The sequence below is a fragment of the Lithobates pipiens genome, unplaced genomic scaffold, assembly GCF_037356315.1.
Source record: "Lithobates pipiens isolate NorthernLeopardFrog02 unplaced genomic scaffold, aLitPip1_a1.2 Scaffold_8, whole genome shotgun sequence".
In the NCBI taxonomy this organism is placed as follows: domain Eukaryota; kingdom Metazoa; phylum Chordata; class Amphibia; order Anura; family Ranidae; genus Lithobates; species Lithobates pipiens.
The window spans coordinates 545,156,217-545,182,632 of record NW_027507903.1 but is presented as its reverse complement, the minus strand read 5'-3'; the positions used below and the strand labels follow the sequence as shown (position 1 = coordinate 545,182,632).

General features: G+C 47.5%; 1 protein-coding gene across 1 annotated transcript in view; it reads left to right on the top strand.

Annotated features, from left to right (window-relative positions):
* The first annotated feature begins 585 nt into the window (after positions 1-585).
* The window catches only part of LOC143962251 (olfactory receptor 5AR1-like), a 35,528-nt gene continuing 9,697 nt past the window's right edge, over positions 586-26,416 (top strand). The window contains exon 1 of the mRNA XM_077471572.1: positions 586-612. The gene's annotated coding sequence lies outside the window, so the exon portion shown is untranslated. The remainder of the gene's footprint in view (positions 613-26,416) is intronic.

The window sequence follows — 26,416 nt, the reverse complement described above, 5'->3', positions numbered from 1 at the left end:
GGCCGCGTTCACGGGTCCGCATTCGCGAAACGTCCCGTCGGAAGTTTGTCCATCACTACTGTCCATTGCATGTTTGACCTTGGTGTAACATTAAGATTAACATTCACACCTAAGTTTTATACAGTAAAATACCTTCATTATATTGCATGCTAAGTAAGAAAAATGTTTTCTGTCTTTTTGTTTTGGAGTCGAATTGTAGAAAAACATTGTTATAATCTTTTGATCTCATTTACATTGGGCGGAAGTCCAGCCTTTTTCTTCCTCCCATTGTCCAATCAATACAAGCTGTGTAATATGAATAACATCTAAGTATTGGAAATATCTACAGTACGTATCAATCAGGCATATGATTATCCTTATTAAAACAGTTTGCACTTTTTATATTTATACTATTTAAAAATACATTCTTGCATATAAAAAAAATTACACTGAGTTATTGTAATTACTGCAATACCTTACACATCTCAAATTCCTTAAGGACCCATCCCTTGTCCATAAAAATATAGAAATAATCCAGTGGGAACAGTTCCCAATGCAATCTGTAAAATATAAATTTTTCCTCATTATTTTCAAACAGAAGCTGGAGCTTCAAAGAATCACCACATTTTAACTGTAAGAATGTATCATTGATCATGTTTCTTTTGATTTCTCAGATACATTTTAACAAATGTAAACCAATATCTTCGTATTGTGTGTGTGTGTTGTGTTGTGTGTGTGTTTTTTTTTCCCCATAAATTTTATTGAAAGGGTTGTAACATGCATAGAATATATATCACATGTATAACAATTATAGAACAATGAGCATAGGATAATTGTTGTATAATATGAACAGTCATAAAACAAATATAATTGCAGATTCAAAAAATATATAGTTCCGTTCTTTATAAAATGAATAAAGTAGGGAAAACAGTACTAGATGGTAAGGAAATCATGTCTTCTAAAGTTTATATTACATGTCTGCATATCAGAGATAGTATTGGTATCAGTACTATAATTGAATCTTGGGATTGGGGAAAGGGATTATTGAGGAAGGGTCATAAGGGGATAATAGGGGTAGACAAGAAAGAAGGAAAGAAAGAAAGAAAGAAAGAAAAGGGAGGGAAGAAAAGGATGGTGCCTGCACACTCTCTCTCCCCGCACTTGAGGCAGCAAATGAGGTAGTGTTGCAATATATATATTGAGCTTATTATTATTATTATTGTTTTTTTTTGTTTGTTTTTTTTTTGTTTTTTTCCCTCTTTCATTCTTTGTAGTGTATATATTTCTGTTTTGAGCTTTGTTCCCGTATGGGGCCAGGAAAAGAACAAATTAAAGAGTGTCTATATTAGGCTAATGAGTGAATACTTTGTGTGTATATAGGATTCATCCATTGTCTAAATAATCATGCGTCGTCTTAACCACTTCAGCCCCAGACCATTTGGCTGGCCAAAGACCAGAGGACTTTTTACAATTTGGCACTGCGCTGCTTTAACTGGTAATTGCGCAGTCATGCAATGTTGTACCCAAACGAAATGTGCATAATTTTTTCCCCATAAACAGAGCTTTCTTTTGATGGTATTTGATTGCCTGTGCAATTTTTATTTTTTGCGAAATAAATGGAAAAAGACTGAAAATTTTGATAAAAAAATTATATTTTCTACTTTTTGTTATAAGAAAAATCCAATAAACTCAATTTTAATCACACATTTAGGCCAAAATTCAGCCACATGTCTTTGGTAAAAAAAAAATGTCAAGCGTATATTTATTGGTTTGCGCAAAAGTTATAGCATCTACAAACTAGGGTACATTTTCAGTAACCCCCCCCCCCCCCCAAATGACCCCATTTTGGAAAGTAGATACCCTATGGAAATTGCTAAGAGGCATGTTGAGACCATTGAATATTTTATTTTTTTGTCCCAGTGATTGAAATGTCATATAAGTTGTCACTAAATGATATATTGCTAACACATTCCATGGTTTTATGTGGAATTGCACCCCAAAATATTTTTTTTTCTGCTTCTCCTGAGTATGGGGATACCACATGTGGGACATTTTGGGAGCCTAGCAGCATACAGGAGCCTGAAATCCAAGCACCACCTTCTGGATTTCTAAGGGCGTATATTTTTGATTTTACTCCTCACTACCTATCACAGTTTTGAAGGCCATAAAATGCCAAGATGGCACAAAACCCAGCCAAATGACCCCATTTTGCAAAGTAGACACGCCAAGCTATTTGCTGAGGGGCATGTTGAATCCATGGCATATTTTATATTTTGCCAAAACCTGCGGGGGGAATGAAAAACACTTTTTTTTTTTTTTTGCAGTTGTCACTAAATGATATATTGCTCAAACATACCATGGGCATATGTGAAATTACACCCCAAAATACATTCTGCTGCTTCTCCTGAGTACGGGATACCACATGTGTAGTACTTTTTGGGAGCCTAGCCATGTACAGGGCCCCCGAAAACCGCCTTCAGAATTCTAAGGGTGTCAATTCTTGATTTCACTCCTCACTACCTATCACAGTTTTGAAGGCCATAAAATGCCAAGATAGCATGATAGCGATAGGTAGTGACAGGCAATCTTTTTTGACAAAAAATGGGGTCTATTAGACCCTAGCTCTCTCCTCTGCTGTCAAAGCATCTGACCACACCAAGATCGGGGTAATTAAATGCTTTCCCAATTTCTCAATGGCGCTGTTTATATCCAGCAAAATCTAAGTCATGAAATGCTTGTAGCTTCCAGTTTCTTAGGCCATAGAGATGATTGGAGCCATTCTGGTCTCTGATCAGCTCTATGGTCAGCTGGCGGAACTACTGGCTGCATTCTCAGGTTCCCTGTTGGGACAGGAGAGCCAGAGAAAACCATGGAAGACAGTGGGGGGGGGACATTCCCTCCCACTGCTTGTAAAAGTAAGTAACATTACAGTATAACAGTAAGACATACCATACCTGCAAAGCAAATACAAAAAACATAGTAAAAAATAAAACATTTTTAACGCAACTTGTGCCTAAAATATATATATATATATATATATATATATATATATATATATATATATGCTGAAGCATGGGGGCATCCGCCCCAAAAGTTATGAGCAAATCGCTCCTCCACCCTTACTGCCCCCATGCTTCGGCATCTATGCTCTTTCTTTTAACTGTGGTGGTGAAATCACCTCCGACAGCGCTGGAGTCACGGCTTTATATATCGTGGGAGCAAACACTATTGCTGTCAAGATAAATAAATCCATGCTGCAGCTGAATAGTGTACCTGAAAACCAAAAAAATGGTTAACAATAAAAAACAGTAAACGGTAAAGCATACAAAAATTACATACCTGAAAAGTAAACATTATACAACATAATAACAATAAAACATTGCAGAATAGAATACAGTAAAAAAAGAGCAGAACAATAGAGAGAGAGAGAGAGAACAATAAAATGACAACTATATATAATTGTGTTTATTTGGCGTATTTTTTTTATTTTTTACACTTTTATTTGAACCGTTACAATTACAGTAACACTTTTATTTGTAACTGTAACGGTTCCAGGTTCGGGTCTCTCAAAATGTGATGGCATCTTGGGAGACCCTGTGAAAGTGTGCCTAGTCTGTGCAATGCTGTACCCTACGCTAAAACTCAGCTAGTGTATGGTCGCACTCAAAATATTCACCAATGTAAAGACCAGCATTGTCAGGACAGCAGGGACAATAATAACAGGTGTCACACCTGTGTCTGTAGAAAAGCGCAGATATAACATTTTCTTTGGGGGGCACGTTGGGTAGGGGTACTCGGGAGGACATAAGGAAAATGTCTGTCATGTAGCCGGCTTACTGCATTTGGATTGGAAAGGTGAGGTGGAGCACCATCTGGAAGCAGAAGGGTTCTGACTATCTCCTCCTGGAATTAAAGGAAGGATCCATTCTGTCCTGAAGCTCTGTATAGCACATGAGTGTTCAGCAAAGCCAACTGAAATAAATAAACAGACACTTTCTTGTACCAGCATCTGGCCTTATGGGCAACTAGGTACAGTGCCAACAACTGGTCATTGAGGTCTACCTCTCCCATATTTTGGTTATATTTGTGGACACAGAGGGGTTTCTCCACAACACCAGTCGCCATCATGTCTGCATGAAGAGAGGTAAGAGCGAAAATATTCTTATTATTCCTCCACTTCATAGCGAGCAAGTTATTACACTTCAAGCAGGCTCTCTCCCCCAGCCTAAGACTTGACTCTACAAGCCGCTGGGGAAAGCCCCAGCGATTAGATCGTATGGTGCCACATGCTCCAATCTAATGATCAAACAAGTGGCTAAAAAGTGGCACGCTCGTGCAATAATTGTCCATGTACAAGTGGTACCCCTTTCCGAATAAGGGTGACACCAAGTCCCACTCAATCTTGCCAGCACTTCCTATGTAGTCAGGGCAGTTTGTTGGCTCTACTATCTCTTCCCTCGTAAACCATAAAACTATAGCCTGTGGCCCTGTCACAGAGCTTATACATCTTGACCTCCTATCTACCACGCTTGCTGGGAAGATACTGTTTGAATGACAAGCGGCCAGAAAATGTAATCAGGGACAGATCAACGCAGACAACTTGATGGGGAGTAAACAAGTCTGAAAAACGTTGGTTGAAGTGGATTATGAGGGGCCAAATTTTTTAGAGCCGATCGTATCCAGGGTCTCCACGAGGACGTCAGAGTTCATTGTTGCTGAAGTGCGTGAACTGCAAGATCTGCTCATATCCTGCCCTGGCCATGGAAGCAGAGAACACGGGCATATGGTGAATTGGGTCAGTGGACCAATATGACCGCAACTCACTCTTTTTGGTTATGCCCATGAGGAGGGATAGGCCCAGAAAGGTCTTAAATTCTGAAACCTTAATTGGTTTCCAATCACTGACAAGGGAGGACTGGGGAATAGTGGCGATGTGTTGACCAGCATACAAATTGCTTTGGTCCACAATAGATCTTTAGAGATCTTCAGTATAAAACGGCAAATAAAAATCAAGTAAAGTAAAATCAACTGCTTCCACCTGAATGCCGGGTTTGCCAATGAATGTGGGGGTGCTGCAGAAGTGGTGGGTTCCCAATTAGGAATGGCAAATTCTGCAGGAAGGGCACTATGGGCTCGACGGGCCTGTCTTTGTCTTCTTGGTGGTAGCGGGACACTACTTGTGCTTGCCTCCTCACCAGCTTAAAGGGGTTGTAAAGCGTAATTTTTTATTTTCTAAATAGGTTCCTTTAAGCTAGTGCATTGTTGGTTCAGTTACCTTTTCCTTCGATTTCCCTTCTAAATGTTTTTTTTTTTCTTTGTCTGAATTTCTCACTTCCTGTTCCTCCTCAGTAAGCTGTTCTGGCTGACTAAACACCGCTCGGATGATGGTGTGAAGTTTACTGAGGATAAACAGGAAGTGATAAATTCAGACAAAGAAAAAAACATTTAGAAGGAAAAGGTAAAGGAGAAGGAAAAGGTAAGTGAACCAACAATGCATTAGCTTAAAGGAACCTATTTTAGAAAATAAAAAATTACGCTTTACAACCCCTTTAAACTGCACTTATGGGACTCGCCACATCACCAAGTGTTACTGCAGTGCTAGATGTACGACCAGGGTGTACTAGGCCGCTGGTGCTTGCCAGTTCATCAAAAAGAAAAGTGGCGCTAGTACTTCTCTGCTCCATACAAGAGTCCTGCGTTTCTTGCACCTCAACAGCAGAAGAATATTGGGTATGCCTGACCTTGGCAGACCACAACTCCGTCGTCAGAGCTATCTGTCATGGAGCCGCTGTCGTCTACAGGATCGCATTCTGAGCCTGAATCGACAGATGAGTGACTTCCTCTTCACTATCTGTCATGCTCAGAAACCTGTAGGCCTTTTTACTAGCGTACCTTCGATTTGCCATTTTGGCCTCTAAATTTAGTGGTACACTAGTGAGACTCACAGGTAAAAAAGCTCCTGACTGTCAGCGACTGTATAAAAATGCTACCAAAAAATTGTTAGTGATCGCAGGGATCAGGCCTGACTCTGTGAATGTTATGTGTTTAGTGTTTTGTGACAGTGATCGATCGATACTGCACTTGGGTGGGCTGGGCTGGGCGGAGAGGCAAAACACAGGTACTAGCAGGTATCTGGGATGATCCCACTAACACTGTTTTTGGGAACCCTAAACTGCCGGGGACGCTAGTATAGATCTGATCAGATCAAATATCGATCCGTTCAGATACTATTCCACTAAGGCAGGTGTATGCTGCGTGCATGGGTGTTAGCCGTACTGGCCCTAACCTGACCTTGCCTGGGACGACGCAGACTCTATCTTACCCTAAAACCTAACTTATATCCCCCGCCGGGTGATCAGGGGGTTAAACCTTTATTAGGTAATAAACGGCGGGTGCCCTGACACTATAAAAAAATAATGAACTAACCAGCGTCACCCATAACACTTATACGGTGATCACTGGTGAAAGGGTTTACTAGGGGGCAATCAGGGGGTTAAAACCATTACTAGGTAGTATATGGGGGTACCTGATGTTATAAAAAGCTGACAGCGAACATAAAAACTTACCTACCTAACTAACGACACCTGTGACACTTATATGGCAATCAGAAAAACGATTGCTTAGTGACACTGGCGACGGGAGGTGACGGGGGGTACCCTAGACCTAAAGAGGCCTACCACTAACTGCCCTACCACTTGTAACAGTCACAAATGACACCATTGCAGTAATCAGTAAAAAAAAAACTGCTATTGGTGAACACTGTGATAAGGGGTGCAGGGGGGTGAATAGCGTGCCTGCGTGTGCTACTGTTAGCGTAGTGTTTGTGCACACTCACTTGGATGTCTTCTGTCCTCGGAAGCCAGAACGAAAAGGCTTCACGAGGAGTGATGACATCAATTCCTCTGCTTCTGTTTACATTACAGAAGCAGGGGAAGTTTCTCATTTGCCAGGAGCAATCGCGAGGGGGTGGCCATGAATCAGTGGCCTCCCCCTCAGCACGGATCGCTCCTGAAGCTAATCCGACCACCGCTGGCACTGTGGGGGGGCCTGATCAGGCCCCCCACCTGCTGGGAGGCAGGGACGTACAGCTACGCCCATATGCCTGCCCGTGTCATTCTGCCGACGTACATTGTCATGCGGCGGTCGGCCACTGGTTAAAATGTCGCCAGTAGTGCCAGGTTTGCGTAAATTTCAAGATTTTTTCTAGTGAGATATTGATGAGTTCTTCTGTTTCATATTATTGAGTCTGTGAGCCTATTCCTCTTTTGTTGGGTGGTCACTGAGTGCCAATGGCAAGGTATACAGTGTCTAGCAGCATTTATCATGAACATCCCCATTGATTTGAGATAACGTTTTCTTTGGAATAGATGTATGATGAAGCAGGTATTGGGCAGGTGAAAACTCAACATTTTCTGTAGTGACTTCTAAGATAATGTCATAAATAGATTTCCAAAAAAGTAACATTTTGGGGCATGATCACCATATGTGGAGCATTGACCCGTCTGTTATATTACAGCACCAACAATTGTTTGGGATAAAGTTAGAAAATGTATTAAGGAGATCTGGGGTCCTATACCCTCATGTGAGGATTTTAAATCCGCACACTCTTGTGCAGCGAGGTTTAGAGAACCCTTATGTGTACAGGAACAGATGGTTTCCCATTCAAGGTCTGTGAATTTTTTGTCTAAATCATGTTCCCATGTCATGAATGGGGTAGCAGAGAAAGTTGAACGTTCTTCCGAAGAGAGAGGAACATAAATCCGAGATAAGGTGTCTTTGGGGGGCTTTTTTAGTGCAGAGCATTTCTAGAGTTGTGAGTGGCCTTGTCCAAATGTTATCTCTTCTGGAAAGGAAATGTTTAACTGCATGTATGTCCATGAAAGAATAGCGTGGGGTGTCAGTTTGTCATTCGGGGGCCTCTATGAAAGAAGTGGTGAGCAAAGACATCCTTATGGGGCCAGATTCCAGAAAGAAATGTTATCGTTTGTTCTAGGGGGAAAGTCTGAATTGGCCTGTAGTGGCAAGGGTTTATGGTTGTTGGCTTGGATGGATGTCTGAAGACTTATAAAGTGGGACCAATGAGAGGGCATAAATTGGCTTGAGATGGGATATGCTGTGGATGTATCCAGGGTAAAGATCTCAGACAGTGGGGTATAATTTTCTGTTCCAATGTGACCTAGTCTTTGACTATTCCAGTCGACTATACATGCAAGATGAGTTTGGAATTGCTTTAGGTCCTTGATGAGGTTTAGCAGGGATGTGTATGGCTCTGTTAGAAAAAGGAGGTCATCGGCGAAGGCTGCTAGCTTATATGTTTGGATGTTAAAGGTGATACCTCTAATGTCAAGGTTTAAGCGTATTTAATGGCTCGAGGGTAAGGACAAATAGTAGTGGGGAAAGGGGGAATTCCTGTCTGATACCATTCTGGAGGTGTTTGACAGGTGGCCATTTACACTGACTCTTGCCGTAGGGTCTGAATAAAGTGCTCTTATGTATGCCCGTAGTCGAGATGGAATCCCAATGTATAAAAGTACTGCGTCCATGTAGTCCCATGCCACCCTGTCAAATGCCCTTTCTGTGTCTAGGGAACGGAAGAAACCTTGTTTTGCATTGTAGGTCAGCCAGTGATGAAGGTTTAGTGCTTTGTGTTGTTCCTGCCTTCTCTGCCAGGAATAAATCCAACCTGGTCCTTAGATATTATGAAGGGAAGTAATGGTAGTAGTCAGTTAGCTACTATTTTGGCATAACTTTTTAATTCAACATTAATAAGGAATATTGGGTGATAATTTGTAATGAGAGTAGTGTCTTTGCCTTCTTTAGAGAGAACTGCAATATGAGCTTCCAGAAGTTGGAAAATAAAGTTGTGTGTCTGATTGGAATGTGCAGAAAGCGGCCAGGAACCCATGTTTTAAAGCTTCCGAAAAGGTTTTATAGTATTGGAGTGGCAAGTCATCTAAGCCCGGCTCTTTACCAACCTTCATATCTTTTAAAGCTCTTTCAAATTCTTGTTCTGATAGGGGAGCATTGAGTCCACAAGATATTTCAAAAGAGATAGGGGAAAGTCCAAATTTTTTACGAAATTCTTGAATATTTTTTTTCCTCCTTTTTCAGAACCGTAAGGGCACTTAGGGTTTGAGGGAATGTTGTATAGTGAGTTGTAATAGTGATCAAATTGATTTGTTATGTCTTCATTGGACGAGTGTGTTGTCCTTTTTTATCTTCAATGTGGTCTATTGTAGCACTAGCCTTTTTATTCTGTAGTGGTGTTACAAGTCTTCCACTTTTATTCCCTTGTTCGTAAATACATTTTATGTCTAAAGCCGCGTACACACGGGCGGACTGTATGGCCTACTTAGTCCGTCGAAACACATTTCAGCGGACAGTCCGCTCGTGTGTGGGCTTCAGCGGACTTTTTCAGCGTGCAGTCTGGCGTACTAAGTATTTCGGAATTTCCGTAATACTGTCCGTCATACTTTGGTTTCAGCGGACAATCCGCTCGTGAGTAGGCTAGTTCGACGGACTAAGAATGGCGCATGCTCAGAAAGGATTTACACGGCGGAAGGTTGCATTGCTGTGTATTGGACTTCCTATTTCTAGTCCCATCGTACGTGCTGTACACGTCATCGCGCAAGCTTTCGACGGACTGTTTGTGCATCCGTGTGTGGTCAAGTCCGTTCATTCGAAAGTAGGACGGACTGTCCGTCGGATTGTATGACGGACTAAGTAGGCCATACAATCCGCCCGTGTGTACGCGGCTTTAGAATATATTGTCTTTTTGTTTTAATGTTTAATTCCTCAAGGAGGAGCTTTCACATTTGGGTCAATTCTTGATGTGTTGAGGATGCAATATTTAGTTTATGTGATGCTTCTATTGAATGTATTCGGTCCAAAAGGGATGAAATCTAAGCTTGTTTTTCTCTTTTAATTTTAGAGGCAGTCTTTAGGAATTCAACCCTGATGACACATTTATGAGCCTCTCATTGCATGAGAGGGGATGTTTTTGAAATGCCATATAATTTATTGAAAAATAGTCTTGGGTACAAGCAGTAAATCTTTGACTGTTTACTGCCTTTTTAATTAGGGAGGTGTTGAGTCCCCAGATTTTAGTTCTGGAGATGGTTTATGGAAAGACTAAGGTGATGGTTATTGGGTGGTGATAACATGGGTTCTATTGTGGCTTTTTGCAGGAAGGGGATATCTTATTGAGATATGTAGAAATAGTGAATTTGGGAATATTTCTGATGTAGGGGAGAGAAATAAGTGTAGTCCCTTCCCTGGGGATTCAATACTCTCCATGTATCCTGTAACATGAGGTTATGGAGTTGCAGTTTAATTTGTTTAAGTGTCCTCTAGGGCAAGGCAGAGATGCCAGAAGATGTATCCACTAAAGAGTTTAGAGGAATATTATAGACGCTCCAAAGGATAAGAACACCTGTTGAAAAGGAGGTTAATAATTGTCCCATTTGGTGAAAAAGATAAATGTTCGCTATCGTAATGAGTCTCAAACCAATTTCCCCCTTAAGGAAGATGTATCTACCTGCCTCATCATACAATGTGTCGATCAGTTGAAATGGATTTTGATTTGAAAGTAGGATAGATGCACCCTTTGTTTTGGATTCCTTGTTTGTTGCATGGTAGACACTTGAAAATTCTTTATCAGAGATTCTATGAGAAATGAGGAGCGTTTTTTCAGGTAAAAATAAAACTATTTCAAGGAAAGAGAAGAAGGGAGAGGTTTTTGTGATGGCGTATAACATCATCGCTTTTTAGATGGGGAGAAGAAAATATCAGTGAAAAACCTCCGTTAAACGACTGAATGGGGGTGTTGAGATGTGCTCTTATTGTGCAGAGAGAGAAGGGCACCAGAGTAGTAAACAGAGGGAAGATGAGAGAGGGTTGTTAGAATGTAAGGGGGGGAAGAAGGGGTGAGAGAAGAGGGAGAGGGAAGTAGAGCATCCGGAGGTAGGGATAGACCTGCTAGACTACCTAGATTTTAGGATGGGGGAGGTCCGGATGTATCAGAGTAGAGAATTAATTCCTCCGCGTGAGTGTGTGTTTGGGTGGGTCTGAAGAGAAAATTCCTCCTTGAGTGGGGCAAGGCTTATGGAAGTAGGTAAGGGCATTGTCGGAAAAATTATCGATGAGATAGGCAGGGTAAGGAAGCAATTTCATGCTAAATTTCAGGAAGTGTGAGGCAATGCAAGGCTTTTATGACACAGTAGGCTAGGAATGTATAGAAAACTAGGGAAGGATGTATTGGCGTGGAGAGGAAACATTTCTGGTTGTATGGTTCTAGGAGAGGTTGTTTAATGCTCTCTGGAACACCCCTGATACAGATGTTGTGGTGGCAACCCCAGTTGTTGAGATTCTCTAGATGTCTGTGAATCTCGAGTTTGTGGGATAGGTTTATGTCTGAATCTTTCTGCATTCGTCTAATGGTGTCTGCATGGCGGGTTGAGTCTGCTCCACTGCCAGAATCCGAGCTGCTATAGTTTGGATGTCGATTCGGAGGTTAGTGATTGCTGCTGAGAGGGTGAATTTGATGTCGGCTGCGACAGATTGTAAGTCTGTGAGGCTCAGGGAGTGTGAGGCAGAATTAGGCTGGCTGCTGTTCTCCGTGGCCATCTCCAGCAGAAATGCAAAACATTGTTGGCATGTTTTCAGATGAGCGAGAGAGCGGGTCATCAGGGTTGCATGGTGCCGAGGTAATGCCCATCACTCTTCCACATGGTTTGGATGCTGATTGTGCCCTGCAAAAGCTGATAGTTTGCCCCATGTTGCAGGTAGACTCAGAGCAAGTGGCCATCTCAGACCGGAGCCAAACCACACCCCTTCGTTTTGTTGAAAAATTTAGCAATTCTTTTTAATTTTTTTAATGTATTGTTTCCATAGCCAAGTAATCAAATTAAACAGTTCTGGCACCTTGTATTGAAGTTTAAGGCTCAATCTACAGAATAATAAAACTGTGAACACTGCTCTGCACTTGCAGATAATTATTCAAATGGTCTCCATCAAAGCATTTAGTATTACAACATTAAAGAGAAGTTCCAGCAACAAGTGAAAGCAAGCAGTAGGCTAAGAATGCATTTCAGCAAAACCCAAATTTTTCTGTAATCCATTGCATCTGCAGCAGACATAAGTCACCTCACAGAGCTAGTAGGAAGCTAATAGAAGTGTGCTTCCAGAATCTTTAGCTGGTGTGTTCTTATAGCGGACTATTAAAATAAGTGTGTGGTGGGGGCGTGGCCTGGACCGGCATGGCGTGAGGAGCATTGTGAGTGAGCTCCGCTGGATTGTTATCCGTGTACTTCTATCCTGAGGCTATTTCTTGCTATTACTCAAGCTGCTACGAAGCCCTGTACACCCCAGACACGCAGGGGACATGTCTCCTTCTAAAGCGAAGCTGGAAGCGGCGGCTAAACTGGCTAAATTCCGCCACGCGGAGAAAGGCAACATGGCGGCGGAGGGCGCTTCTCCTCCCTCCTCCTCCGCCGCACCTGACCCTGATGCACGAGTTTTGGAAGCTATCCTGGACTGCAAGAGTGCCCTCATGGGGAAAATTGAGGAGGTAAAGGTGGATGTCTCCCTCCTCCGGCAAGATGTGCAGAAACTGCGGGAACGGGTGACCGAGACGGAGACAAGAATTAGCCGCGTGGAGGATGACCTGCCCCCGCTCCAGACGATCACTGAGCGCCTACAGCACCAGCTCTCCACGGTCCTGGCGAAACAAGATGATATGGAGAACCGCTTAAGAAGGTGCAACCTACGCTTTGTCGGCCTGCCCGAGGGCGAGGAGGGCAACGATCCTCCCGCGTTCCTGGAACACCTACTTACCTCCTCCTTTGGCCATGCAGAGTTCTCCTCATCTTTCGCGGTGGAAAGGGCCCACCGTATGCCTGCAAAACCTCCCCCGCAGGGGGCTCCCCCCAGGACCTTCATTGCGAAGTTTTTGAACTTTCGGGATAGAGATGCCATCCTGCGCTTGGTGCGATTGAAGGGCAACATTCCCTACCACAACACCGAGATCAAGGTCTTCCCGGATTTCTCGGCCGAGGTTCAAAAGAAAAGAGCACTCTTCACTGAAGCCAAGCGCCAGCTGCGCATACGTCATTACTCCTATGCCATGCTCTTTCCGGCTCGGCTCCGGGTTGCGGGAGAGGACAGGGCCCATTTCTTTGATACCCCGGAGGCGGTGTTCGGCTGGCTGGAGAATAGGGCGGCACCGCGGCGGGATGCGGCTTAGCTCCTTGCGATGTTGTTGGCTGACGGGGCGATGTGCTTAATGGAGAGCTAGGGGGGTGAAGTGACATGGATCCTGCTCCTGGACTACGTTTGCTCTTTGGCAAGGTACTGTACTGTATTACCGCCCCACTGCTCACGGTGGCATGATGCCCTGGTCCGGAGATTTGTTATGCTGATAGACTAGAGACTCCCTCCCCCCCGGTTCCCATCCCGCACCCCCGGTGCTTTTCCCCGACCTCTCTCCTGGGCCCCTTCTCCTCCGCGGCCCCCCTCTGCATGTCCCTTCCCACCTCCATGTTGCATTGGCCGCTCCCTTCCAAGTTTATTGGTCTTCCTGTCCAAGGGGATCCTTTAACTGTATGCCTACTGACTGTTTTTTATCCCTCCAGCGGACTCTGAGTTCCCATGGTACCCCGGACGGTCACGGGACGTTGGCCTGCAAGGTGCTCTCCGCGGCCGTCTGACCATCCGTGGCTGCACCCGGTGACCATGCTCCTCGCGGTGTTGCTGGGTCTTCAGAGTTTAACCGTCACGTTAGTTTTATATTTAACTGGGCCCTACATAGGGTCCCGTGACCCGCAGGTTTGCGGGCTCGGGTTTGAAGCTTGGTTTCCCCGGGCCGGGCGGGGTCGGCCCCAGGCTTTGACCTCTTGGTCGGGCTGGGGCCGCGCCGAACGGCCCGGTGCATGTTATTTTAAATCTTTACCTATGTTCAGTTGGTTAAGTTTTCTATGGTGGTATGATTTTTGCTGTTTCAAGACAAATAAATGTTGGTCGTTGTATATAAGTGACAGTGGGCTGGGTACTCTGCTGACTCCCCGTTGGGTGGTGGGTGGCGGGTGGGGGCGCTGGTTCCTATATTCTGGCAAGTATGTGAGTTTTCTGCAATGGGTGACCTGAAATGCCTTACTTGGAATGTTCGGGGGATCAGGGCGAAACAGAAGCGCAGCGCGGTCCTGACCTATCTCAGGGCTCAGAAGGCAGACATAATTGTCTTGGTGGAGACCCATCTTACTGGCCACCTACTACTCACACTTAAGAAGCCCTGGGTGGGCTGGGTATACCAGGCCCCATTCTCTACTTACTCCAGGGGTGTGGCGCTGCTGGTGTCCAAGTCAGTGCAATTCCTGCTCCTCCTGCTCAAGTCTGATCCTGAGGGGAGGTTTCTCTTTTTACATGCCCGAGTTAATGGCAAAGAACTTCTTCTTTTGGCTATATATGTTCCTCCCCCCTTTCAGTTTACTGTCCTCAACGAGGGATTGGCGTTTATGGCCCAATTCCCTACTGTCCCGGCGGTATGGCTGGGGGACTTCAACAATGTTGCACATAGAGAACTGGATAGACTTGTGTTGACTCCCCCACCTGTGCTGTCGCCGGGGCTTACTAGGTTTGGCAGGTTTTTCCTGGAGCTAGCTCTGGTGGACACCTGGCGGCATAGTTTCCCTACGGCTAAACAATACTCCTGTTTTTCGGCGTCGTATTCTACTATGTCTAGGATTGATTTTATTTTTATTTCTCGCCCCCTTCTTCCCTATCTGGCGGAAGTGGGATTTAATCCGCGGGTGCTTTCGGATCACGCCCCATACTGGGTCGTGCTGCGTCTCCCAGGCCCTCCACAATCCTACTCTTGGAAATTAAACCCTTTTTGGTTGGGGGTGACCCCTGGACTGGAGGAGGCGGGGTCGGAGTGGGACTTATTTTTTGATGCGAATCGCGGTACGGCCCCTTTCACGCTGGTCTGGGACTCGTTTAAAACACATGCCCGGTCGTTTATGGCGCACCAAATTTCGCAATATCGTCGTTCGTCTGCGGAGGCGTTGCTTCGGGCGGAGCATCAACTGTCTATTGCTGAACGCGAATTTGCTGAGGACCCATCCCCGAGTAGGGCTGATTTTAGGTCTGATTAGGCCTACTTGGCGCACATGGATCAACGGCCTCCCACGGTGGTCTCCTTGCGGGGCTCTGACGGCACGCTGATTACTGATCCTGATGCGGTGGCAGAGGAGTTTAGAACATTTTATGCATCATTGTACTCCTCGGCGACCACCGCTGCTGGAGACGAGGTGGACGGGCTTCTCGAAACCCTTGACCTGCCCTCAATTACGCCGGCTCAGGTGGCCCTTTTAGAGGCCCCTATTAGTACTGATGATATCGCGGAGGCGATGTCCCTGCTAAACAAGTCCAAAGCTCCTGGTTCGGACGGGCTCCCCCTTGAATTTTATCTACAATATGCTGATACCCTGACCCCTAGGTTGCAAGAATTATTCTCTCATATATTCGAGTCAGAATCTCTCCCTCCCTCAATGTGTGAGGCTTATATAGTCCTAATCCCCAAGCCCGGGAAAGACTTGGAGCTCCCCGAGTCTTATCGGCCCATTTCCTTACTCCAGTTGGACATCAAGATCCTGGCCAAGGTCCTGGCTACCCGTCTGAATGCGGTTATCCTAGATCTGATCCATCCCGACCAGACGGGGTTTATGCCATCCAAAAACACGGCTTACAATTTGCGTCGGTTGCATATGAATCTGCAAGCGGATCATGATCTGATAGGAACTAGAGCGGTGGTGTCTCTGGACGCAGCCAAGGCGTTCGATTCAGTGGAGTGGAGGTATTTGTGGAGCTGTCTTCGGCGCTTTGGCTTCGGACCCCGCTTTATTAAGTGGATACGCCTCCTGTACAGCGGCCCTTGTGCCAGGATCTTGGTTAATGGGCGGGTGTCGTCCCCTTTCCCTCTTTCTCGGGGTACCAGACAGGGCTGCCCCTTGTCCCCATTGTTGTATGCCATAGCGGTGGAGCCGCTCGCGGCGGCTCTCAGGGGACACTCTGGTATTAGGGGGCTTGAATGTGGCAGCCTGGAGGAGAGGATTAGCCTGTATGCAGATGACATGTTGCTGTATCTGGCGGATACAGGCCCCTCCCTCCGGGCAGCTCTTGAAACGATCCAACTATTTGGAGCATACTCGGGGCTTAAGATCAACTGGGAGAAATCCCAAATTTTGCCCATGGATCTGGGTGTCCCCTCCGAGGTGGAGGCGTCCGCTCCCCTCCTGAGGGTGAGTAAGATAAAATATTTAGGTATCTATGTCACCAGATCCCCTGAGGATTACACCAGGCTAAATATAGATCCCCTGGTGGCATCCCTTAAGGTTAGAATCAAGGCGTGGGCCAAGCTCCCTCTGGGCGTTCTGGGGCGAATAAACCTTGTAAAAATGATTATTCTACCCGGGTTTTTATACGTGTTTTGGCACTCCCCTGTTTATTTACCTCTACGACTGTTTAAATCCATAGAAGCCCTACTCAATTCCTTCATTTGGGGCTCACAGCGACATAAATTATCGTGGCAAGCATTGAAGTGCCCTGGGGATCTGGGGGGGGCGGCCCTGCCGGACTTTGCCTTGTACTACCTGGCGGCCCAGGTGTCCCACTTTTACCACCTGGATAAACAGGACAGGGATAAGTACTTAATACTTCTTTGCCCCAGGCGTGGATACTCCATTACCCATCCCTTCCAGGTGATATTTAGAGCCTGTGCCTCAGCGGCATTTCGGGGGAACCGCAGGGGACTCCTTTACGCACATTGCAGGGTCTGGGAGGTGGTTGGTAGGAAGCTGGTTTTTCCTGAGACCCACTCCCACACCCCGCTTTGGGACAACCCCGGTTTGGACGAATTGCGTCTGCTCCCGGGATACTCGATTTGGCTCATGCATGGAATTAGATTCCTTTCTGATTTATATCGAGATCGGGTCTTGAAATCGTTTCAGGAGCTCAAGGAGGAGTTTGAACTCTATGCTCTACAGGTACCTCCAGCTTCGCCATGCTCTCCAGGCACAATTCGGGCAATCTTCGCCTGGGGTGGGCAGCCTGGCGGTGGTGGACGTGCTCTTGGGGCAAGACCCACGTAAATTGATTTCTAGTATATACAACCTTTTGATCAGACCCCCAGCGATTGTTTTGACAGAGGCCCTTAGGGGGAGATGGTTGGAGGATGTTGGAGGACTTGAGGATGATGAGTGGGAGGAAGCCCTGGACGCTGGAAAAAAGGTCTCGCCTAAACTCTCGGATCGCTTCACCCACCTCAATATCTTACATAGAACCTATTTGACACCGGCACGCATTGCTAAATATAAACCAGAGTACAGTCCCCTCTGCCCCAGGTGTGGTAGTTTACAAAGCACTTTTTTTCATATCCTGTGGTCTTGCCCGGTGATCCAGTGTTTCTGGTCTCAAATTGTTGGATTTATCCATGATAAAATGGGGTCCCCTCTGACGCTGTGCCCCAAGCAGTGCCTTTTGGGAATTTTCCCTGATCCGGACTCGGACAAGTACCACAAGATTTTTTTACATGAGTCTTTGCTTCTGGCTAGGCTACTGGTGGCGAGAAGGTGGCTACAAGTCCAGCCCCCCACGTTTCAGGAATGGGTGGCTGCGATTAATCAGGTACTCCCATACAAGAAAGAACTGTATGCCCACAGGGGCTGTCATGCTAAATATGCTAAAGTCTGGGATGTATGGTTGAATGAGGCTGCTACCTGTGATGAGCCTCCCTTATAGGGCTGGGTGCTCCTGTGTACTTGGCCTGGGGGGGGCCGGCGCCGCGCTGTGCAATGATGATTTCACAATGCTGCTATTTGTGATCCCCTGCTGTAGTGTCTCCTAGAATTCGCCTTCTGGACTGGGTCTCCTGGCTATTTATGTTTGCACTATTTTGTCTTTATATTTTATTTCTTTTAGTTCATTGCTCATATTGATGTGCTGGGGACCTGCGCGCCCCCCCTGCCGCACAAAATGTACTTATTCTCACTCTCCCACTGTCGTGATCATTGTACTGACCAATGTCTGTATATTACCTTTTTGTTCTTCTTGTATTCTCAATAAACCACCACGCTGTTTGTAAAAAAAAAAATAATAAGTGTGTGGTGGAATGCTGCACTAAAACACTGTCCAGGGCTTTTTTTTTCTCAGATAATAGGTGCAGGTACTCTCCCCTTCTAATTCACCCTTTCTCCCTGCCCCCTACCCACCTCCAAGCACCGTCCCTTGGTTAAACCCCCCCCCCCCCACCCAACTCCTACTGAGATATCAAGCAATTGAGTTGCAAGTTTGAAAATGACTTGCTAAGCTATTGCTCGACTTGCCAGCCTTTACAAATTTTTTTTTTTTTTTTTTTATTCCTTTATTTACTTTTCAAGATGAGGCAATTTTACAGTCAGAAAAGATGACAATAATTAAAATAAAAACAGAAACGGGAAATGAATACAGTTTGATGTTATAACAGCATTATCAAATATCAAATCCCCCAGTTGTGCAGTCCGTGAAAAACATAGGCGGTTACGGCTGTGTATCATGGCTAACCGTGCACCACTCTGGGGGAGACTACCCGACTGTTACCCTGGTAACCTCCTGTTGCTAGTGAAGTCACCAGGACCATACTGTAAGAGACTCATTTACACCTGCCAGGGAGGGTTGTCTCCCAACCAGCTAAGTCCAGCCACGTGGCACAACTGATGGGTTATAGAAAGTAGGATGTTCAAATTATCTGAGTAGACCGGCCCAAGGCTGGGAGCGGATTAGGAGAAGAAGGACAAAGGGAGTGGAAAGGCAGGATGGGGAAGGATACCCCAGTTGGGGGTAGGGAGGAAGGTGGATAGTGGGGTAGCGAGGCAAAAAAAAAGGAAAAAAAGGGGGGGAGGATGAGAGGGAGAACAGAGAAGGGGAGTGGTGGTGCCTCCCGACCAGAGAGCGATTCACGCTACAGGGACTAATCAGGCAATGCAACCTCACGGAGGTAAGCTTCCGTGTAGATGTATTGTTGCCATGGTCGCCACGTCTCCCGAAAGGCCTCCTCCCCTCCGTGCAGGGTGGCAGTGAGATCTTCCATGTTTCTTAGGTCATTGACCTTGGCAAACCACAGGGATTTAGTTGGTGGAATCTCCGATCTCCAGCGCAAGGGGATGCATGCCTTGGCGGCATTCAATAGCTGGATGGTAAGGGAGGCTTTATATTTCTTAATGGGTCGCTTAGAGAGGTGCAGTAGACAGGCCGCGGGGTCTCCCTCCAGGGTAACACCAGTCAGGTGCTCGATCGTGCGTGCCACCTCCATCCAGCAGGGTTTGATTTTGGGGCAGTCCCAGAAAATGTGCAGCATCGTTCCCTCCTCCACATTACAACGCCAACAAAGACTGGGGACCCGTGGGAAGAAACAATGCAGAGAGGTGGGCACTCTGTACCATCGGGTCAAGATTTTATAGCAGGTCTCTTGGACCCTGGTGGCAATAGAGGACTTCTGGGCGAAGTGAAGGATCTTCTCCCTCTGTGAGTCACTAAATTGGACTCCTAGATCCGCCTCCCATTTAGAAAGGAAGGGGGGAATGAACCCTTCTGCTGGTGAGATCAGGGAGGAGTAGAGCAGAGATAGACAGTGGCGGATCGGTTCTCTGTGGTGGCAAATTCGTTCCAGCTCCGTGAGTGGACGCGATATGCCAGGCCTCCTTGCACACCGGCGCAGGAAGTTATGTAGTTGGAGACCGCTCCAGAAGTCCAACGGGGGGTCTATAGCGGACACCCCCGCTTCTATTGCAAGTTGGCCGTCCGGGCCCAGAAAGTCGTGGAGATGAAACCGCCCTTCCGCTGCCAAGCGCCCAAGAATGGGGTTCAGCCGGCCAGGCGGAAAGTCTGGATTACCCAAAATTGGCACCATGGGGGAAGGCATCGGGGAAACTGAGGAGTGCCGGAAGGCATCCCTGACTACCCGTATCGTACTGCCTAGCGTAGGATGGTCATTGAGGGCCTTCGGCAGCGAGGTAGCGATCCACGGCCAGCTCCTGGCCATTCCCTCAGAGTCCTCCATTTCCATCGCCACCCACTGTTTGGCCCCCGCGTGGCAATACCAGTCGACCACTCTAGTAAGGTGGGCTGCCCTGTAGTATGCCTTTATGTCTGGGAGACCGACTCCTCCCCTATGCTTAGCCATGTGGAGGATTTGCAGTCTGATACGTGGTTTTCGATGCGACCAAATTAAGTCGCGGAACAGTCGAAAGACAGAAGAAAGACGGGGGGAGACGGATGGGGAGGGCTTGTAGCAGATATAGTATCCTAGGCAATGCGGTCATCTTAATGGCATTGCATCGCCCGAACCAAGTTAAAGTAAGTGAATGCCATTGGTGGAGATCGGTTTTGAGACGGAGAAGGAGTGGGGCAAAGTTTGCCTGTATAAGTCAGAAGGGTCTGCGCTAATGTCGACACCCAAGTAAGGAATAGTGCTGACCGCCCAGCGTAACTGGTAGGCCGAGTGCAAGTGGCCGACAATATCCTTGTCCACTGTAATGTTCAGGAGGGATGATTTGGTCAGATTGATTGAGAACAAAGAAAGGGCTCCGTATTGCTGCAGGGACTGAAGGAGGTTGGGGAGCGAATTGAGTGGGTCTGTTAGGAAAAAAATCAAATCATCCGCAAAGGCGGCCACCTTATGAGACCCAGAGGATTTGTGAAAACCTGTAATACCTGGATTTGCCCGTATTCTGCACAGGAGGGGCTCCAGAGAGAGAATGAAAATCAGCGGAGACAGGGGGCAACCCTGACGTGTGCCATTACGGATGTTGAAGAAACCGGACCTCGTTTCATTCACTTTGACCGCAGCCGTGGGGTGGGAGTAGAGGGAAAGGATCCAACCGAGCATCGAGGAGCGGAGACCGATGTGTTCCAGGGTGGCCTGTATAAAGGACCAATCCACGCGGTCAAAAGCCTTCTCTGCGTCGGTTGACAGCAGGAGAAGGGGTCACCCAGAGGACTTGGCCGCGTGGATTAGGTTCACCACCCGAATGGTGTTATCCCGGGGTTCCCGTTGTGGGACGAAACCCGCTTGGTCCCTATGAATTAGACTTGGTATGTGGGGGAGTATCCTATTGGCCAGTATCTTGGCAAACAATTTAAGGTCGGTGTTCAGGAGGGCTATCGGGCGGTAGCTCCCACACCGCAGTGGATCCTTCCCCTCCTTAGGGATGAGGGATATGTAAGCTCACAAAGTGTCTATCGGGAAGGAGTTACCCTCCGTAATCGAGTTGAGGGCCGAGACCAAAGGTTGGGAAAGCGTCTCAAAAAAGGTTTTATAATAAGTTGGGGTGAAACCGTCGGGACCGGGGGCCTTCTTTGGTTTCGAGCTTGCCAGCGCTGCCCCCAACCCCGCAGTCGTTATCGGTTCCTCCAGTTCCTCCTGGACCACAGCTGGGAGTGAGGGCATGCCGGACGTGGCTACATATGACCGTGGGGTGAACCCACCAGTGGAGTCGGGATCATCCGAATGTGGCCTGTACAAATCATAGAGGCCTTCATAGAATGATCGGAACTCCGCCGCTATGTCAGTTGATGTGGTCGCTTTTTGGCCAGTGGATGTTAGGATGTGAGAAATATAAGTTTTGGTGCGAGGGCCTCGCAGTGCCCTAGCCAGCATTGTGCCGGGTTTATTGCAGAATTCATACATCGAACGGTGAGCCCATGCCAGTTTTTGCTTCGTTTTATGAAACAGAATTGAGCGAAGCTCTTCGCGTGCTTTGAGAAGTTCCTGATGAGTAGACCGCGCAAGACTGGCTTTGTGAACGCACTCTAAGGAGCGGATCTGAGCAAGTAGTTCTCTCCTGCTTAAGGCGGGCCCCTATTTTGATTAGGGTGCCCTTTACCACCGTCTTGTGGGCCTCCCACACCGTCAGAGGGTTGGCAACTGAGGCTACGTTTACAGAGAAGTACTCCTGCAGCGAGGCCAGCACCTCAGCACGGGTCTCCTCCGATTGCAACAAGGCCTCATTCAGTCTCCACAATGGAGGGGTCTGAGTCACAAGGCCCACCTGAAGTGTCAGATGTATCGGCGCATGGTCCGAGAAGGATATGACATCGATGGCAGTCGAAACTACCCTAGGTAAGTCTTTGTGCGACATCAGTAGGTAGTCCAATCTCGTGTAAGAATGGTGGACTTGGGAGAAATAGGAATAGTCCCGGTCCTGAAGATGTAGCAGACGCCAGGGGTCCACCAGGCGTAAGGCATGGAGATCCGCTTTCATCCTCTTAAGACGTGCGTATGAGAGGCGCCGCGTGAGGCATCCAGTGAAGGATCCATTGCAAAATTGAGGTCACCCCCAAAGATGAGCATACCCTCTGAAAACTCCAGCAGCTGGGGTACCAGCTTCCGCAAAAATTGCGGATGGTCAACGTTAGGGAAGTAGACATTGGCGAAGGTGACCTGCACATCGAACACCCTCCCTTTAAGGAGGAGGAAGCGGCCCTGGGGGTCCACCTGCTGCGCCCTTAAAAACCCACGGTACCGACTTGGCCAGGAGGATGCTGACCCCCTTAGACTTGGAGATAGGTGATATGCTGTGGTATGCCATCGGGAAGGCCACGTTCGTCAATTTAGGGATACGCTCACCATGGAAGTGCGTTTCCTGTAAGAAGGCAACGTGAGTTCTGTCTTTGCGCAAGTTAGCCAGGAGCTGCGAGCGCTTTTCCGGCACGTTGAGGCCACACGCATTGAGGGAGGTGACCTTCAGGAGACCCATAATGCCTTCTGATGGGGTAGCGACCGCTATGTGCCAAGCAGAGAGAGTGGCAATCCCTTGCCAAGGACCTCACCGAGAGGCACCACCACCTGGGGGGGGGAAGGGGTAATCGTGGAGGGGAAGGGAGGGAGAGGTAAGAGGGGAGAGGGGGGGGGTGGGGAAAACTGGTCTTCAAGTGTGAAAACTCAATAGACCCCCGATAAGCACTGGTAGTGCCCAAACGGGGGGCTGCCCTAATTGGGGGTGGACAAGGCAACAAGGGTAGCTTAAAGCTTAACAACGGTATAACAAGAAAATATAAACAAAAGAATCATCGTGTAAGGAGATGCACAGGATGAGAGCAACGAGAACCATGTGAGAAATAACATTTGAGCCAACATTCTATCCAACTTTACAACTTAAATGAACCGTGCTAATTGATATCCGACGCCTGTGCGGTGGGCGAGTAGGTCAGGCATCCGCAGTTGCCCACTGCCAATGCAACGGGGAGGACCTCCCCGCAAAACCTACATCAGCCAGTGAAGCAGGCCCAAAGCCCCCTCACCCCATCCCCCAGGCGCCAGGGCCAGGGCACGGCCCCCGCAGGCAAGTCGACACTCGCTGTATGCAAGAAAACTATATGGTTATGGATTCAGTAGCAGAACTAGATATAAAGGTAAAACACATTTAGTCAACCTGCCAGAGGCCCACCCACCCGACTGGCTCCACCACCCCCCACCGCGGGGAGGTCAGCGCCCTAAACCCAGTGTGGGGGGGGAGGAGCAGGGCCCAGCGGACACACCTGAGACCCAGATGATGGGTCTCCCTACGGTATAGTCAGGCACGGACATCTGAACAGTTGCCACATAACAATAAGTATAGCCCAGAGTGAGGGGCTCGTCCGCCCCCAGCCCACATTGCAAATCTCCCATCACCTGCCAGAGAGAGATGCAGGCTGAGAGAGGCCGGGGGGCCTAACCATGTGAACCAGCACCGGCCTAGTTAAAACAAAAAACAAAAAAGAAAGAGAAAAACACACAACTCCCCCGGCAGAGATCACATTGGGTCAGAGGTTCCACCTCTATCCAAGGCATGTTGGAACAGTCAATCAAGAGAGTCTAGGTAGGTAGGGTCTCGAGATATGGCCGGAATGTTGCGGGGAGCCATAAAAAGGGGATACGGTAAAGTCCTACCAGTCCGAGGAGTGGGCGCCACGGTCAAGCCTCAGAGGTTGTTGGATGCGGTCTGGTGGCCTCACGATTCGGTGCACGGGAACGAGACCGTAGGACCCGTTGTTGCCTGGGCAGAGGTGGGCCAGGGGTCTCTTGTGAGAGTAGGTAGTCAAACCAGTTCGGGACATTGACTGCCGGCTTGGCGATGAAGCTAAACAGGTCAGGCAGTTGGTCAGGCGAGTAGAGATGGAACTCCGCACCTTGCTTCCGAACGATCAAATGGAAGGGATGACCCCACCGGTACGTGGCTTCAGCTTCCCGTATCAGACCCAGCAGCGGTCTCAGCATTCCCCGCATGACACGGATTTGCCTGGAGATATCGGGGAAGATCCGTATGGAGGCTCCGTCTAAGTCAATTGGGCCCTTTTCCCAGGCCAGGGGCAGGATCTCTTCCTTAATGGTGAAGAAATGCACCCTGCAAAGGACATCTCGTGGGAGATCCATGGAGGCAGAGGACCGTGATGCTGAAGGTAGGGCCCTGGGGCCCGGTACACGGTGGACCCTGTCCAGTTCCAACATAGCGGTAGGTGGCTTGTCCAGGACCTGGTTCAGGATAGCCGTGACAGTGGCGCTGAGATCTGGACCCGCGGTGGCCTCGGGGATACCTCGGAGGCGCAAATTATTCTGCCTGCTCCTGTTCTTGCCGTCATCTAGGCGCAGCTGGACATCTACAAGATGGCGACGGAAGGCCCTGTGTTCTGTCTCCAGGGAGGTGAGGCGGGCATCGGTGGAGGCATTAGAGGTTTCTATTACAGTCACCCTCTCCTCCACGGTGTCAACTTGCTGCTTTAGATCATGCAGCTCCCTTGTGAGAGCACTCACTATGGAGGCTGCTATGGCATTTAAGTCCTGTTTAGTGGGCAGTCCTGAGACCATCTCCCTAAGGGATCCCTCTGAGAGGCCACTCATATCCCCTGCACTCTCAGCGTGTGGCTGTGGGTCCGTGACCGGGATGGCTGGGGACTGTATAGGTGAGTGTGCCCTGGGTATGAGAGGGGGGAAATCCTCCTCCATCGCTGTGGCCCCCGCTAGTGCGCCCTTCTTACTTGATGCTGCAGCGCTCGCCGGAGGAACTCGTGGCGGCGCCATCTTGGTCCGTGCGGCCGGCGAGGAGACCGGGTGCTGCCGCAGAAAATAGTGCGTGATCTCGGGTCCCCTCCGATCCTCAGTGGTCAGCGGGTGTTTGCGGTCCCCTGGCATGTGAAGCTGGCTCGTCTGCGAGTGCGCTACGGGAGGCTCTCAGCTCGGTCCTGTGCAGAGCTCCTGTCTGTGCTTCCTCACGCTGCCATAGCTAAGCCACGCCCCCAGCCTTTACAAATTTGTTGCACAGTTGCAGCAAGTCCATATTGCATGACTCCAGATCAACTTTCTTTGCAAACATTTCACAAGTTGGCTACAAGTTCTGGTTCAGTTATGTTGTGCCATAGTCATCCGACCACAGGGGTCACTGTGACTGAATTTACATGCTGTAGACTTGCAGAGCTCCTGCTGTAGACTCACCACTACAACTTTTCTCTTGCTAGAGACTTTTTCTCTAAATTTGCTACAAATAAGAAAACTGTCAACTAGAGCTTGTGCTTCAAGTGCTCTGCAAGAGTACAATTTGTGAAAATGTACAGCAAGTTAACAGCCTTACAATTCAACACTGCCACACATTTGTGGCAAGTTATCCTTGCTTTCTGGGCAGTATTGCCCCTTTTGAAGAATACAGAACCAGGTATCATTTTGTGGAGTCATTTGTATGGAATTTGTTAATGAGGACAACACATAGTGGCCAGCAACAACCCAGATAGCAGAGCATATGAAGCACAAGTTCTAGTTGACACTTTTACAATTTGTAGTAAATGTGCATGGAAAGTCTCTAGCAAGAGCAAAGTTGTAGTGGTGAATCTACGGCAATTGCTCTGCAAGTCTACAGCATGAAAATTTAGCCACAGGGACCCCTGTGGTGGGATGACTATTGCACAACATAATTGAACCAGAACTTGCAGCAGACTTGCAGAATGTCTGAAAAGAAATTTGATCTCATGTCATGCAATGCAGATTTTCTGCAATTGTGCAAAAAACTTGTGATGCCTGGCAGTCAAGTCTAGCAATAGCTTAGTAGGCTTAGAATTGCCCTGAACACAGTGGGAATGCTTTTTTTCAGCAGGGACAGGGAAGCTGGTCAGAGTTGATGGGAAGATAGATGTAGCCAAATACAGGGCAATCTTAGAAGAAAACCTGTAATGCTCTGTACACGCGGTCGGAAATTCCGATGGAAAAAGTCCTATCGGATTATGTTGTTGGAAAATCTGATCGTATGTGGGCTCTATCAGACTTTTTTCTGTTGGATTTTCCGACGCACAAAGTTTGAGAGCAGGATCTAAAATTTTCCGACAACAAAATTCAATTGCATAAATTCCGATCGTGTGTAGACAATTCCGACAGACAAAGTGC